The 16,720-nt window shown below is 37.9% G+C and overlaps 1 protein-coding gene across 3 annotated transcripts in view; it reads left to right on the forward strand.

Annotated features, from left to right (window-relative positions):
- Positions 1–3,295: 3,295 nt before the first annotated feature.
- LOC121301941 (adenomatous polyposis coli protein-like) overlaps positions 3,296–16,720 on the forward strand; it is a 58,236-nt gene continuing 44,811 nt past the window's right edge. For 2 of the 3 annotated variants that reach the window (XM_041231675.1, XM_041231701.1), the window contains exon 1: positions 3,296–3,556. The gene's annotated coding sequence lies outside the window, so the exon portion shown is untranslated. Of the gene's footprint in view, positions 3,557–8,169; positions 8,309–16,720 lie in introns of all 3 variants that reach the window. The other variant, XM_041231684.1, reaches the window with a different exon arrangement.

Here is a 16,720-nt window from a genome sequence, read left to right on the forward strand (position 1 = left end):
CCTCATCTGAGCTCTCTAGAGTTGTTACCTACTTTAAAATTGAATTTAGAAAATGGAAAACATTTTATATGCAATAAAATAACACCGTGTAACAATTTTTTTTTTTTTTTGGTTCCTGTGTAGTAAGTGTTATTTCCTAATTGCTTATGCCTCAAAAGTATAGAAAATGGCTATTATTCCCCACAAACTTTGCTTTTGTGACCAGGACAGTGATATTTTGAAATTTACCTATTTTCCAGAACATTCCAGATAGATTCAGTGCTGAGTAAACTTGGAGTAACTTCTAGAACTTTCTAGGACTTTCCAGTAATATAAATAGTAGTATAAATACAGGGGCCTTAAGCCCACCAGTTCAGTTTAGTTCCAGATGCCTAAGTGGATACAAATCTGCATTTTTCTGAGATGGCATCAAGTGGTTGCAATGTTGGCATTCCTGATGGGTCTCCAAGGCGGTTTTGCCAATTTTCCCTGCTATCTTTGCCTTTGGGACAGCAGGGACACCAAGGCGCACTACCATAGGCGGGACTGGCCACAGCAGACCGAGTTCTCTGTGGGGAGGAACAACGTCAAGTGGGAGCCACTGGTGGACCTCTGGAAGGTGCTGATGCCACCACTGCACATCAAATTGGGCCTTATGAAACAATTTGTCAGAGCTCTAGATAAGGAGTAGGCAGCCTTCAAGTACCTTCAAGACTTCTTCCCTAAGCTGTCTGAGGCAAAGGTCAAAGCCGGTGTCTTCGTCAGACCAGAGATAATGAAGATCCTGGAGTGCAATGAATTCCCCAAGAAGCTCACTAGTAAGGAGAAAGCGGCTTGGAACAGCTTTGTTGCAGTGGTTCGGGGCTTCCTGGGCAATCACAAGGCCGAAAACTATGTGGAGCTGGTTGAGACTCTGGTGAAGAACTACGGCACAATGGGCTGTAGGATCTCCCTCAAAGTCCATATCCTTGATGCTCATCTTGATAAATTCAAGGAGAACATGGGAGTGTACTCGGAGGAGCAAGGCGAGCGCTTCCACCAGGATATACTGGACTTTGAACGCCTCTACCAAGGAGAGTATAATGAGAACATGATGGGAGACTACATTTGGGGGCTGATTCGTGAAAGTGATTTACAGTATAATCGTAAATCTCAAAAAACTACTCACTTCTAAATCTTTTGTAGTCATTTTTGTATTACTTTAGTAAAAATACATGTTAATTTGGATTCATATGTTGTTTTTTTTCTGACTTTATGTGAAAAATTTGCCATTTTTTCTCATTGGAAATAGGTAAATTTCAAAATATCACTGTCCTGGTCACAAAAGCAAAGTTTGTGGGGAATAATAGCCATTTTCTATACTTTTGAGGCATAAGCAATTAGGAAATAACACTTACTACCCAGGAACAAAAATTGTGTTACATAGTGTAATTAGAGTTAATCTGAACAGAGTTGATGAGTAACAGGATTGACGTAGATATCAGAATTTGGCCTTAATGTCCCATGTGGTAAATAGAATGGGGGCACATGTGCTTCTGGTAAAGGGCTTAATTTTGGAAAAATGTAAGTTTTCAGATATACTTCATGTAACATGGTTGACACTAATAAAGTATCCTATGTACTTTAAGACAGGTTAGCTTTAAAAAAGATGTGAAAATTTGCTTTTGACATGCCTGCCAGTGTTTTCCCACGTTTTCTTTCTGATGATAAGGTCACATGTTGAAGATCTTGTTATTTGTGGGATAATCCATTACTTTTTACTGATAATCCATTACTTTTTACTGGAAGATTTCCTCAGCAACAACGGATTTAGGGACAGTACTATTTTCACTTTAAATGCTTTATAGTGAATTGTTTTCTAGAGCATGTGAATATGAATTATCTAATACTTTATGATGCATTCATTAGTTTGAGTAAAATCAGTTTATTTTATCCAAAATATGGTCTTGGGATGAAAAGGTTGAATGACCAATGTGTATACTGATGCACAATGAAAACGCAACAGTAAATTTTATATCAACATCTCATTGGGCACATACATAATGTTATTTACATTTTAAATAGTGAGCAGACAGGTTTGTTGATTGTTTGAGTAGCATTGTTCCTTGGGATAACAAAATACTGTGCTCAGTGTTTGATATTTGAGTTGAGTTAAAATTGCCAAAATGAGATGATTAAGAATCTGTATAAATAGCCATTCGAAAAGACATGATTTTAATTAACACAAGAACAGCGAAAGATATCGACATGATTGAAGACTGCCTGTCTGTGAAAGAATTTGCCTGGAGAATGAGATGTTCTGCTACAATTAGCAGACTAATCCAGAGAAACCAGGAAATCGGCTCTGTGAAGGAGAGGCCTGGTCCTGGAAGATTAGAAGGACACCACACCTGCCCACCACGTCATGGTGAGCGTTATGCTGACTATTCCGTTGTTCAAGTCAACCGGTGGGGCGGTGGAAGTGTGATGATGTGGGGAGGAATTCTTTAACACAAGAACGCCTTTGGTGCAGATTGAGGGCAACCTTACTGCTAAGAGATACATTGACAAAGCCTCGAGGCAACAGTTTTTCCAGTTTTTCCTGCAAGCCAATCAGGAAGTGTCAATTTTCCAGCATGACAATGCAAGACCACACAATGCTAGGATTACAATTGCACGACTTCAAAACAACAATATTGAGGTCTTGCCGTGGCCAGCTTTTTCTCCTGAGTCCAATGGAATATATGTGGGAGTAAATTGCCAGTGCCATCCACAGGAGACAACCACGGCCAGCCAACCGTCGCTAGCTGGCTACAGCTGCACAGGAAGAGTGGCAGAACATCCCACAGCAGTCTAAGCTGCTTGATGAGATTTTGGGATCAATAAGCTACTAACAACCAAACGAGCAAGATGGGCCGAATGGCCTCCTCTCGTTTGTAAACTTTCTTATGTTCTTATGTTCTTATGACTGTGTTAATGCTCAGGGATATCATACCTGTATTTATATATAAACACGTATCTAAGGTGTTTAAAGATAATAAAAGGCCAGTGTCTCTTCATACTCGCTTTCATTATATATATAATGAAAGGGAGTATGAAGAGACACTGGCCTTTTATTATCTTTAAACACCTTAAATGCGTGTTTGGTAAGTTTAAAACATAAGCCAGAAACTTCTTTGTGGACGCATTGCATCTGGATAACGGCGTACCACTCTGTCGGACATAGTGTATCTGTGCGTTCACAGTTACTGGTGCAGCTCCAGGACAGCCACTGCAAGGACTCCACACAGAGCAGGTTGGCATTTGGAAGTGGAACAGCCCTCTCTGCAGCTGTAACAGTAACAGCTTGTTTTGCGCCTGCGCGACCAGGGACTGCAGGACGAGACAATATGGCGTAGCATAGGAAAGGATTGTAGTGACTGAAAAGAAAGAAACGGTGGGAGACACAAAGGGAAAAATTGAAAAACGTTTGTTCAGGAAAAGAGAACATTGGAAACAGGATGTGCGGCACAAATTAAGACACACAACTTTTGTTTAACGTACTTTTCAGGAGCGAGAAACAAAGTTAGACTACGGGAAGGGCTGAATGTTGTTTCAGGTAAGTGTGAGTATAAATGTGATTTTGTTTGTTTGTTACAATACTATTCAGTCCAGTGTGGAACCCAGTAGCAGACTCGCAAGTTACTCCCGTTAGTTTTGTTATTGAACAACATGTAATTTTTCAGGCTATTTGGAAGTGTTGATACTTAATGGCTCCTAATACTATTTTGCTTGCTTACCTATGATTGGCTAAACAACTTTCAACTGTTGTGAAGTGTACGGAAAGTTGTCAATAACCCTTAGGAACGTTACAGTCAATATGACTGATTTAGTGATTAAAAAAACAAAAAAACAACAGAAAAACATGGTTGTAGAACGTGTTGACCGTTTCAAAAGAAAAACGATAAACATCCCAACAAGTGTTACGATACAATGCGGACTGCACTTCAACAACAAGGGAAAACCTGAAAGTTTTGTACATAATCAGCTGTAGCATGTGATAATTGGGATTGTTTTCTACACACGTTGCCCCTAAGAGGAAAGTGATTATTAATAGATTAGGGGCAGTATATCTGAGTTACAGGACTAAGTACCCAGTGTCTGTATTTAAGCAATGCCCAGATTCAGCTATTGACGTCAAGGAATGCGACTTTGTAGAACACAGAACTTGCATCAGTGTACTGACTGTACAAGCCGGATTAAACTTTTGTGTGGCTATGTGCATATGAAGCCAACATATTCAAATAGTAATTTACTTTTTCCAAAACCATTGTGTATATTGGGCAATTATATTTTGAAATACTATGTTGTAGATTGCAACAAGTAGCATTCTGCACTGTACATGTGCTGTATTATTAATTGTACTTTATTCTTTGTTCGTAATATGTGGCGAACTTGGCGTCACTGCGTGTTCCCATTTGACAAAGGACTTGAGTGCATCATATGAAGATTGAACAATTATCGTCCTGGTTTGTGGATATTACTCTCATTGAATATGCTCTTGAAGAGAGAGATTTGTTTATTTTTTTTTAGTGTACTGTTCTCTCAAACACACACACAACTATAGCAATGATTACATTATTTTTGCTGAGTAGGTATGTGCTCATATCAAAATATCACAAAGGTATTATCCAGTGATCTATGAAGCATTCTGAATTCAGTATTGTACTTACTGTCAGGTGTTTGTTCAGTTTACTAAATGCTACTATAGATCGCTACTTGTCACTTTAATCTCGACAGTTACTGTAAGTGGACATTAAGACAGTGCTGTCCAAAAGTAAACAGATCTTTATAAGTGTTGTTTGGCTCTGACTGATTGGTTTGGAGGTACAGTGGTCTTATTTAAAATATGTTATCAAGTATTCTGTTGCAAGTGACAACAAGTAAGGCATGGAGGTATAAACACAGTTCACTTTCTTTTATAATTTTTTAAAAGCTTCCCACACGGTTTGAAGTTGGTCAGATTATACTAATCTGATTTGTAATTTTCTTAGGCAAAGAAGTATCACCATTTATGGGGAACTGGGTGTGTGTTATGGGTCAGTAAAGGCCATGTCCTTTCATCTTTCCAGGAAGCATTCAGCTGGTTTAATTTGCCCAGTATACTTTATGGGCAGTCATTTTGTACATAAGGCTGTATGAATATACAGGCTAATTTTTTATTGGGCTTGTCATAGTGTAATGAGTAAGGGTGGGAATTTAGAATACGGTGCCTGTAGTCTAAAGAAAGGCAGAGCAAAGCTTTGTGGGTTTGCAGTTGTGTTGTCATGGTCCCTTAAGTGTTTCCTGGATGTAACCAGCTCATGCTGACATTTTCTTTACAAATGAAATAATGTATTAAAGATTTTTTTTTCGAGTAGCAAATATTTATGAAAGTACTTCAAGAATGATCTAATTTCAAGTATTCAAACTTACAAAAAATGTTAAAGCTTACAGATTGATTTGACTCTAAGTACACTGTATTGTACTACAAGCACACTCACACAGGGAGAAAAACACTGAGAGATAACTTGAGCTATAAATGTTTAGTTTATTACATCAGTGATATTATGCTGCAGTGTTAGATTCACATCAGAACCCGAATTAGTCAGTGGCAATTTGAGCCTTTCTTTTGAATCTTGTGGATAACTCATGAGTCATGTGAGAAATTTAGGAAGTGGGTATTATTGTGGGATATCATCCTTGCCTTTTATTTTTGTATTTCACCATGTAGCAGCTATTAATTTATTGTTAATGCAGCCCAATGACAGTTTGTAATCTTTAAAATAAATGCAGTTAATTACTGGCAAGAGTACTTGGGGCATTTTTAAAATATAATTTTGGGCACCAACAGCTTAAATAATGTCAGTTTAAACACACACAACAGCATATACAAATAGAGTACTGTGCTTAAAACAGAATTAATTTTTAGTTTACTGACCTGTAAATCAGGAAATAGATACATGATCTGTTGTGCAGTTGCGGTGATTGGCATATAGTGCATATGTTACACTCCTAGTGTGTGACTAGGAGTGTAACAAGTCAAATATTTTAACAGAAGTGAGTGTCTTGTACGGTCCTACTACTTATGTACAGTAAAACTAATGTTACCTTTACATGTGGTGGATATAGGTCATGATGATTTACTTTTCTCATTTTGTTGATGACTCAATGAAATGAAAAGCCATCACATGTTGTCAGGTCCAGTGTCAGACTTTATATTTTTTCCTTAATTCTGCCTTATTCCTTTCCTTTAATCTCCTTTTTTGATTCCTCCTTTTTTCCGGCATCTATTCTTTTCTTCATTCAAGTTCCCTACCCTACTCCTCATTCTGTGCCTCTTTCTCCCATCTCAGTAATTTCAGCCTCCTGTCGGCCTCTCTCTCTCTCTCTCTCTAGCACACCAGCAGTATGCAGCTAGCCATTCAGCTGCTAGTTACCTTAGTAACGGAAAAGCTTTTGTTTTTGACAGGCATTTATGCGGACAGAAACATATGTTGTTCAAATGCTTTGGAAGCACTTTGATACCCAAACTGATTTCCACAATTGGTGCTTGTTGTTTTCTAAATCAACCTCTGCTTCAAGTTCCCTAAATGACTCTTCCAACAAAGCACTGCTCCCATTTCATATATACGTGCAGAGCTTCTCTGGAATTCAAGTCAAAGCTAAATTACTGCTACTGCTGTATAACTGGATGATTAAACTGTATTCTATAACAATAACACATGTCAACAATATTAAAAAGGTCTTATCCCATACTCAGTAATAAATTTATAAAGAACTATTCCAATATGAATGATGCCTTCAGTATAGTTTTACATTAATATTACGGTAGCTTTGCTCAAATGATTCTCCAGGGTGATGAAGAAATGCATTTTACATGGCAATTAAGCATTTCTGTGGGGTGGGGTGGGGGGGGGGGGGGGGGGGAGGGGCTGAAGTATGCATTGACAGTAACATACAGGTGACCATTACAATATTCTGTAGGATAGTATGCTGATAGAATTCAGACCCACTAGCCTGCTCTGGAAACCAAAGTCAGCTCCTGAAAAACTTCCAAATATTTAGTTATGAGGCTGGAGGAGACAGTGATTCAGCAGTAATTTTTTGCTGTGTTGAATGGTTCATTTGTTAACTGATGCACTGTAAATGGACAGGGATGCATGTAGAACAAACAAGCTAAATGTTTGTGTGTGTGTGTGTGTGTGTGTGTATATATATATATATATACACACACACACACTGTAATACAGCATTTTGATGTACAGTAACAAGAGAACTTAAAATTGTGTGTGTTATGACAAAACACATTCATTTGTTAACATGAATGCTTGTCAAAGAGGTATAATGTTGCGATTCTCATGTGTGCAGTACAGCCTGGGGCCAAAGGAGACAACGGTAGCAACCTTTACAGTGCTCCGGACTGCGACTAAAATGGTCGCAAGTGAGAGAAAATAATAACTGGCCCAAAATACATACATGCAAGATTATTCTGATCTAACACAAGGCTGTTGTAACATGTTACTTTGCATGAACTCTGACAGTTCGATACTGTCTGTAGACAGCTAGTTGTACTCCTAACTTTTTATTTACAAAGTATATACAATGGAGGGGAAAAACATCCTTCTAAGTTATATTGCCTTGTTGTTAATGAATGAGATGTTTTAAAGAAACTCCTCTTTCATTTAACAGTGTCTTGCTCCAGTTGCCATGCTGTTTTTTGAGTTTCGTCAAAGTCCAGGTGATGTAAGAAACTTGCATTACTGAAAGTGTTCTTGAAGCCTATTACATGTTTATTTATTCGGGAGTGCAGTTACCTCAAGACAAGATCCACTTTTTTACATCTTCCAGTACTGTACTTAAAATAAGATTGTTGATCCAAACTAAATAGGGAATTGGAAACTAAAAAGAAACCACTGATGTATTTTGACATCATAGCTAAGTGATGTTAGATTTTTACAAGAAAATAATGAATTTTATATATATATATAAAATAATTTTGCACTGTCAGTTTTGGTTCTAAATGCCGTGGCAGATCCCTGAGTCATAAGGCTTGATTGTGAAATAGTTACAGTAATTGGCATTCCTTGCTGGCTGTTAAATGCATTTTTACATTTCTCCATTTGTGCCCCCTTTTTTTTTTTTTTAAACAAATGCTTGCTAACTAATTTACTGTGGTCTCACTTTAATTAGAAGACAAGCTGAGGAAGTACCAATTACTCCTTTATCCTAGCCCTAATGTTGCAGTAGACGTGTTCATGGATCAGCTGCAGGCAGCACCCACCACCATCAGGGTCAAAATGCATTTTTGACATGCAGTAGGATATAAAAGGTAATCCTTTTTTTAAATTATTTTATTAGCGATATTGTAACAGTTTAAAGCACTTGTTTTTTTCAGTTTGTTCAGTAGGGGAATGGGAAACCGGCAGGAATTGCTGCTTCTTATCGCGCAACAGTGAATCTTACTGGCCATACACTGAGCACATTCGACTGCTCTAAATAATTATAATTACTTGAGCACTAATTTATTACTTGAGTACTCAGAAATAATGTAAATATCTCTTTGTGAGCGTAAGTTAAATATATTGTAGTGACCCTGTCAGTTCAGGTCGGCAAGACTTTTGTTTTGTCTCCTTTGTTTGTCTGGTTTTGCCTGGTCCTTTGCCATCACGTTACCTGTGTTGTTCCAGGGAGGGACCATACCACTAGTTTTGGTTGTGTGTGTGTGTGTGCGTGTGTGTGTGAGCCACTGCTGTGTGCGGTCCATGTCATCTAGAGCCCTTGCAGGATCAATTTTCCAAAAAGAAGAAGTCCTTTACTGATAGCAATAGGTTTTGTGCTTGTCTGACTGGCAGCAGTAGGAAAAAAAAAGACCAAAAAATAAACAAAGTGGAAGCAATCTTCCTCTTTAAAAAAAAAACCAACAAACAAACAAAAAAAAAAAACCAACAACGTATTAAACATCTCTCGAGTCTCGGTCCCAGAATAGCAGAACAAACTAAACCTGCATCTCCCTCAGTATAGGCTGCAAACCCCCCCCCCCCCCCCCCCCAAAAAAAAAAACAACGGCATTCTGTAATCTGGCTCAACAAAAACATTAACAGGTTGATTCCGGTGTCCCCTACAATTGAAATGGGTTGCATGTCAGTTGCAATCATCTCAGTAGTCAACCATGTTATGTTTTCACCCTGAGTTGTATCGCATTTCCTAGCACTAGGATACACTTGCATTGTTTGTCTGGGCCCCACCTCCTCCATGCTAGATCCAGCACCAGTAGTAGAAGCAGACATTGTATGTGCAGGATACCTTGTTTTCATGTGCTTTAACATTGATCCTGTACTGCTGCTGTAACAGCTCTGCAGAGCACAGTCTACATTTTACCTTTTGGTCTCCCTTTTATTTGCAATATGCCCAGACTGGGCTTTGCTTATTCCAAGCTCCTGAAGAAGAGGACATTGCTAGTCATGTGACCAAAAGCATGCTGGCCATTGGGAAGTGAATATCCAGTGTCAATGATGATACATGACAAAGACAGGAAGTAGACAACAAACAAAAACTCTGAGTAGCCATTATTTGCAGACACCCTCTTGTTAATATTTGACCTGCACATTTTTGACAAAGTTTAAACGATTATGCAAGATCATAAATGCTTGACACTTTACTGACATTTCAACTCTAAATGATTAACACCCCTAATACATACATACATACATTTATTCACGCACAAATACATGGTTTTGACCAGTAGGTATTTCAAGTATTGTAGAATGTCACAATTGTGACTAATTGGCAACATTTAAATATATTAATTACTGTTGTACTGGCCCCAGTCTAATTTACAAATGACATTACAAGTAATGGCATGTAGTTGGCCAAGTGCTGTTGTTTTTTATTAGTAAAAGATGTGGAAATAAAATATAAAAAATATGTAAACAACAAACTGCATTAAGCTCCAGATTGAAGGTTATGTGCAAGACATGACTGCCCATTTTGGTTCCATTGACTTACAATACAATTGCTCATTTTACTGCATAAGGGAAACTCTGGCTTTCAAGTAGAACCCCATTAAAATCAGGAAGTGTCATCTAATTGAAAAAAAAAGCAGAATGCTTTATCAAATTAAGACATACTGTGATAAGATAATAGTAGCTATAGTAATACCAGAAGAATCTGGCAGAAAAGTGTGATCTGGATATTGTAGTGTTAGTTGAAGCAGAGAATTTGGAAACAGTAACATACTGTTCACCCATAATACCGGTACGATCCACCGCCTGATACTATATTTGCGCTGGCTATATTAAGATTATTTTCAGGTGTTATCATTCAATTCATTTTGTCATATTATCCTACTGTAATACACTCTATTACATTATCGCTCTACATATGCACCCCCCCCCAAAAAAAAAAAAAGTGTATTCCTTTTGTAGTGAAATCGTAAAAAATATGTACCCAGGTGCTTGTCAGGGCTATTGGGGGTTCATGTATAAAGTCTGTGTGCCTTTAAGAAGAAAGGAATGATGGGATTTCAGCTGAAACCTTGTCCACTGATATACAAATGCTTAAGTGCAGAGAGGTGCTGTATGTTATTAACACCAGCAGAATACAGTAACCCCAGTTTCATACAACAGTTGGGATAGTGACCAAACGTGTGTGAGAACTGTGGGTAGTGGAACACCAACATGGTGATGTATTTTGGAACCACACGCTCCCAAGATTTTCGTATAGTGAGTGGGGAAAAAACATTTTCAGCATGGGAAGAGAAACATTTGAGTACCTGGCTAAACAGCTGCATCCTATATACAGTCACGTAGGATGTTGACTTTCAATCCACCATAGCGCTTCAGTACCGGCAAACCATTTCACACAGACAGTTCAATGCTGTCGTTGAACTGCCTCGTGAAGTGTTTGAGACAGCATAAAATATGATGGCTGTCTGACGGTAAGCAGTTAGCACAGACCAAAATGCAGCATCAGTGCCAATGCTGAGTCATCATACCCCGTCTTTGTGAAAGGGGTAAGATTGTGCTAATGAAAAAATCTAAAATGCTTGTGTGCTTGCTGTGTATTTAATATCTAAAATAACAGAGTGAACACACTGCAATTTTTAAACTTGTTTTTACTGAAAAATAAACAGTAACGTGATAGTAAGAGCTGTCTGTGTTCAGATCAGGACTTGACTAATGCTGATCATGGGAGCTGCAGCATGCTGTTTCCCATATTACAACTAAACACAATTAAAGGTGCGGTCACCGATTCCACCCACAATTTCAGCCAGTGTTGTATTACAGTGGCCTTGATGCTCCCACACTCTTGCCTCATCAGCCCTATGTGCCACGATGAGATCTCTGCCCCCTACTACCTATTAAGTGCCACATACCGTCAAACTAATTGAAAACCCTGGGTGATTTTTAGTCTTGTGCAAATCGGGCTTATGTTGCATAAAGATTTTTGTGAAAGTGTGATTTATGAAATGATTGAAAAGAGAAAAAAATCCAGCATTACTTTCATTTACTTTAATCTCTTTGGGGGGGGTTGGGGGGGTTGGCTGTAAGTCAAAGCCTCCCATATAGCATAATCTGCAAAAGCATCAATTTAGTTTCTTTAAAGATTATCTGTATATGAAAATTTGAGATAATGATAATTTTTGAAAAATGCAAATTAGTGCAGAATGTGGCCTTTTAAAGCTTTGTTCTGTGGTGCAATATTAATACCACAACACCAGTGGTGAGTCCAGGACTCTGAAAGAGGGGAGGCGGAGGGGTGGCAGACCAATGTAATATTTTTCAGTGCAAATAAATGATACATATTGCCTGTGAAATATCAGAAGTTCCAGGTAGTTCTGTCTGCCATGTTTCTTTGAAGTTAGAAACTTGAGATTGGCTCTCTATTTCCTGTGAGGAAGGGATTGAATCACTTATGTCTACATCATCATCTTCACTACTTACATTTTGGTCAGTTTGTATAGTTGGAGCATTTGATGCTGTGGCAACAGCACCTTATTCAGAATCAGATTTTGGGGCGTTTGCTTTTAAAAAGTCATGAATCAGGCGGCTCATTGTATATGACTTGTATGCAGTCTCATAGGTTATTCTGTCTTCTCACACTACCTCTCTATCCTGAGTTACACCTCACCTGTTTCTGTCCTATACCACTCTGTAATTACAGATAAATAAACTCACACACATAAGGAAAATGACTCTCACATGAACACTGTCATGAAATAAATAGGTGAAAGATTTAAAAACAAAATATATAAAGTTACTTTGTCTTTTGATGTGTATTCTAAATTCTACAAGTGAATGGTGTGAATTTCATGGAACTACTTAATTACATAGTTTTTAAGAATACATTTTAACAAATACTGTTTCTACAATCCTTAAACGTGTAGAACACGTCTAAAGTAGTAAACGTGTTAAAATATTGTTAAAATCAACATAGTTATTTACTCATTAATCATGCTGACCTAGTTATTCCATATAAAACGTAATGCAGTCTACATGTTATTAATACGGGCACCCTTAAGAGCTTGCAGTTTAATGCAGTATTCAACTTTCAATAGCTTTCGTGAAATAACAAACCACACTGACCCAGCAATTGTGGTTTCTAAGGTTTTTTTTTTTTTTTTTTTTTTTTAAATAAAACTCAACTGTTTTTTTTTTTTAAACGTAAAACCATTACAACGTGCTGCCCTCTCTTTCTTAAATGAGAAAATGAACTATGCCAATTCATATGTAATGTACATTTTTGTGCTGCCTTGATATAATCATTCTGAGTGAGTTTCGCGAAGAAAGGGGTTCTGAGTTCTACCATTAATACCGGTGCTCTTAATTCTGTTCTTAGTTAATTAATTCATCTTAATTCTGATCCAAAGCATTTTATCAGCACATTTCTGTGTGCATAAATTTACAACCATTAATACAAGTAACGGGGAGGGAGGTTTTTGTAATTTTTATTTTTTTTAATTTTATGGTTAAGTGAATTTTTTTTCATCAAGGTATCACACTGACTGCAAATTAATTACATTACATTATTAATTTTAACTTGAAATAAGTTATTATTGTAAATAATAGCTTAAACAAGAACATATAAATAGATACAGATAAAGAAGTACATTAAGTTACATTTGTACAGGTATTAAACAGTTTGTTTAATATTATAGGCACCTGTCTTAATGGTTGCCTCCAATGAGGTTTTCAGGTGGATTTTGTAGCTGGGCGAGGTGTTTACGCTTCAAGTAGCTTATTTGTTTGGCTACAACAACAACAGAGCTAGCCTGTGATTGGTAAATGTTGTTAGGTTGTTTTTTTCTTGTTACCATATTTGTAACTGAAGGCATTGTACTGTGGGATATGTAGTTTGTTAGTGAAAGTTTTAGGAGAGGTGGAAGGGGAGGCTGACACATTTCAGGTGTGGCCCCTCCCACCTCTTGCCTCCCCTTGGTGTCGCCACACCACATGTATACAACATGAGTACTTACTTTACATTCTTGAGAATCATATGTTACAGTAACCACTGACTGTACAGTATGATCTCTAATAGAGACATATTTCTTGCAACAAAGTACTGAAGGACTATATAATTTTTTGTAACTGATGCCATGTTGATTATATTAAGTATTTTTTAACCAGTTTATTTAGTTGTTTATACTGCAGAAGAGGTGACCTTACATTAATGTAAGTAGAAACACACCAGGACTGATAAAAAAGGCTTTAGTTGTGCAGTTGTTTGGTTGTGTTTTTTACTGGTGCTGCCTCAACTCAAGATTTTAACTATTTCAGGGCTTTGGAAGTCATTCCTCTGTGCCCTTGATCGATAAGAACACTTTCATATAACTTGACATGTAAAAGCATTTGTTATCAGATATGAAGATTGATAGCCAAATTGTATTGTTAGTTAATTAGAAGATGATAACTTGGTAGCAACCCAGGAGTAACCTAATTTATCTTGGTCCTTCTTGAAAAATTACCAGGCAAGAATTGGAGATTAAATTAGAAATCGCAGTTCTTTATCTCCAGAAAAGCGGAAGGGGGCACTTTCAGGGCAGGTTCCTTTGATAGATTTGTTGTTGTCTTTTTTTGGAGGTACTGTGCTTCCTTTTGAAAGGCAATTATTTTGAGTCCTAACATTGGTATTGTATATAGTAGTAAGTGTTTTCTTATTTAAAAATAAAAAGTTTAAATCACACAATAAATTATGGAGCCTTTAAAAGGATTCCCAGCTGAAAATACCTTACAAACTAAGTGGTTGTTTTCTGTTTGCCAAGAACTTGAGACCTGGATCAGATCCATAAAAGATTTTCCCACATAAATTCGGAAGTGTGCACGAAATTAAAGGGAAGGATTGAATGGGACGTATTGCAACTGGGAAACGTTTCTGCTTCCTCTCTGAAGCAGTTTTTTTTTTTTTAATTTGAAGGCAGCCTTATTTGCATGTAAAAGGTACAATGTTATTTTTCTTTAATGAGACGTCCAAGCATCCAAGTATTTGGTGGGGCTTTTAGATGAACCCATGAGAAACTATTCAGTATTCATAAGGCCACCAACTATGGTTTAACTTGGCATTCTCCATGAGATAAATACAACTAACTTACTGAATCTATGGGCATATTTTCACAGTAACCCAGTGATTGGAACTTCATTTGTAATGTCTTACATTGGGTGGTATTGAGGACAACATAGGAACATAAGAAAGTTTACAAACGAGAGAAGGCCATTTGGCCCATCTTGCTTGTTTGGTTGTTAGTAGCTTATTGATCCCAAAATCTCATCAAGCAGCTTCTTGAAGGATCCCAGGGTGTCAGCTTCAACAACATTACTGGGGAGTTGATTCCAGACCCTCACGATTCTCTGTGTAAAAAAGTGCCTCCTATTTTTTGTTCTGAATGCCCCTTTCTCTAATCTCCATTTGTGACCCCTGGTCCTTGTTTATTTTTTCAGGTCGAAAAAGTCCCTTGGGTCGACACTGTCAATACCTTTTAGAATTTTGAATGCTTGAATTAGGTCGCCGCGTAGTCTTCTTTGTTCAAGACTGAATAGATTCAATTCTTTTAGCCTGTCTGCATATGACATGCCTTTTAAACTCTGAATAATTGTGGTCGCTTTTCTTTGCACTCTTTCTAGAGCAGCATGTAAAATTAAGTACACAAGAAGCTATCTATCAGATTTATACCTCAAGACTATTAAAATGGAAACAACACATTTAATGTAAAATGAAAAACCAGCAGCCTGTTTTGTAACAGTTTGTAAAAATTTAGCAAATGCAGCAGGCAGCCTCCATTTTACAAGAGGAAAGCGTTGGTGCTTCACTGTATTGTGGCTTGTAATTATTTTATGTGCACTACCAGTCAAGTTTTTGAACACCTCCATTTTTCCAGTTTTTATTGAAATTTACACAGTTTAATGTCTCAATGTACTCTGAAATTAAAGCACAGAACAAATAAACAATTGGAGATAAAAAAAGAAATCATGGAATCGTTTTGTTTAACAAAATTTAGTCAAAATTTTTAACTCCTCAAAGTAGCCACCTTTTACAGATATAACAGCCGAACACATTCTTTCTACAATGGAAATCAAATATTGTTCGGAAAGTTCTTCCCAACACTGTTGCAGAAGTTCCCGCAAATGTGTTGCATTTGTAGGTTGCTTTGCTTTCACCCTTCTGTCCAGTTCATCCTAAACCAGCTCGATGGGGTTTCAATCTGGAGTCTGTGCTGGCCATTCCATGATTTGAAGCCTACAGTCTTGTTCTTTTCTTCTAAGGTAATTCTGACATAGCCTGGAGGTATGTTTTGGGTCATTATCTTGCTGTAGGATGGACCCCTGACCAACTAGGTGTATACCAGAGGGTATTGCATGGCGCTGCAAAATGCTGTGGTAGCCGTTTTGGTTCAGGGTGCCACTCACTCTGTGCAAGTCGCCGACTGGATCCAGCAAAAGGGCCCCAGACCATCATGCTTCCTCCTCCATGTTTGACAGTTGGTGTCACACACCGAGGAACCATCCTTTCGCCTACTGGACGGTGTACAAAAACCCTGCGTGATGAACCGAAGATTTCCAGTCTTCAGTAGTCCACTGGCAGTGCTTCATGGCCCAGGCAAGCCTCTTTTTCTTATTTTGCCATCTTGGCAATGGCTTTCTTACTGCCACTTGACCTGTCAAACCTGCAGCTCGAAGTCTTCTCTTCACAGTTGAAACTGAGACTTGCTTACTTCGACCAGTGTTAAGCTGTGCTTGAAGCTGTTGTCCTGTGAGCCGCCTATTATGCAAGCTGTTGACTCTCAGAAACTTGCCTTCTGATTCTGTTGTGGCTTTGGGTCTGCCAGACCTCTTCCTGTCAGAGTTTCCTCCAGTTTCCAAGTGCCTTTTGATGTTGTAGGGAACTGTACTCGCTGACACCTTGGCTTTCTTTGCAGTTTCTCTATAGGAAAGACCTACACATTTAAGGGTTATAATGGTCTGTCCATCTTCCTTTGTTAATTGCCTTTTTCTTGCCATTATGATAGCAATATACTACTTCCTGCAGTACAACACTATCCAAATATTGCTTAAGAGGGTGTAGTAAGACAGTCTGTTTCAACACTGCTTTTATACAGACAAGGTTTGTAAGTAATCAACAAAAGTTGGGACACCTGTAGAAATTGTTAGCATCAACTTTCAAGGCTTAATTTACTTCCATTGCTGCAGAACAGCTGTAAGTTGTTAACCCATTACTTGTACCCTGAAAAAGGCCTTCTTGTATAACTCTG

The sequence above is a fragment of the Polyodon spathula genome, chromosome 2 (assembly GCF_017654505.1).
Source record: "Polyodon spathula isolate WHYD16114869_AA chromosome 2, ASM1765450v1, whole genome shotgun sequence".
Classification (NCBI taxonomy): Eukaryota; Metazoa; Chordata; class Actinopteri; order Acipenseriformes; family Polyodontidae; genus Polyodon; species Polyodon spathula.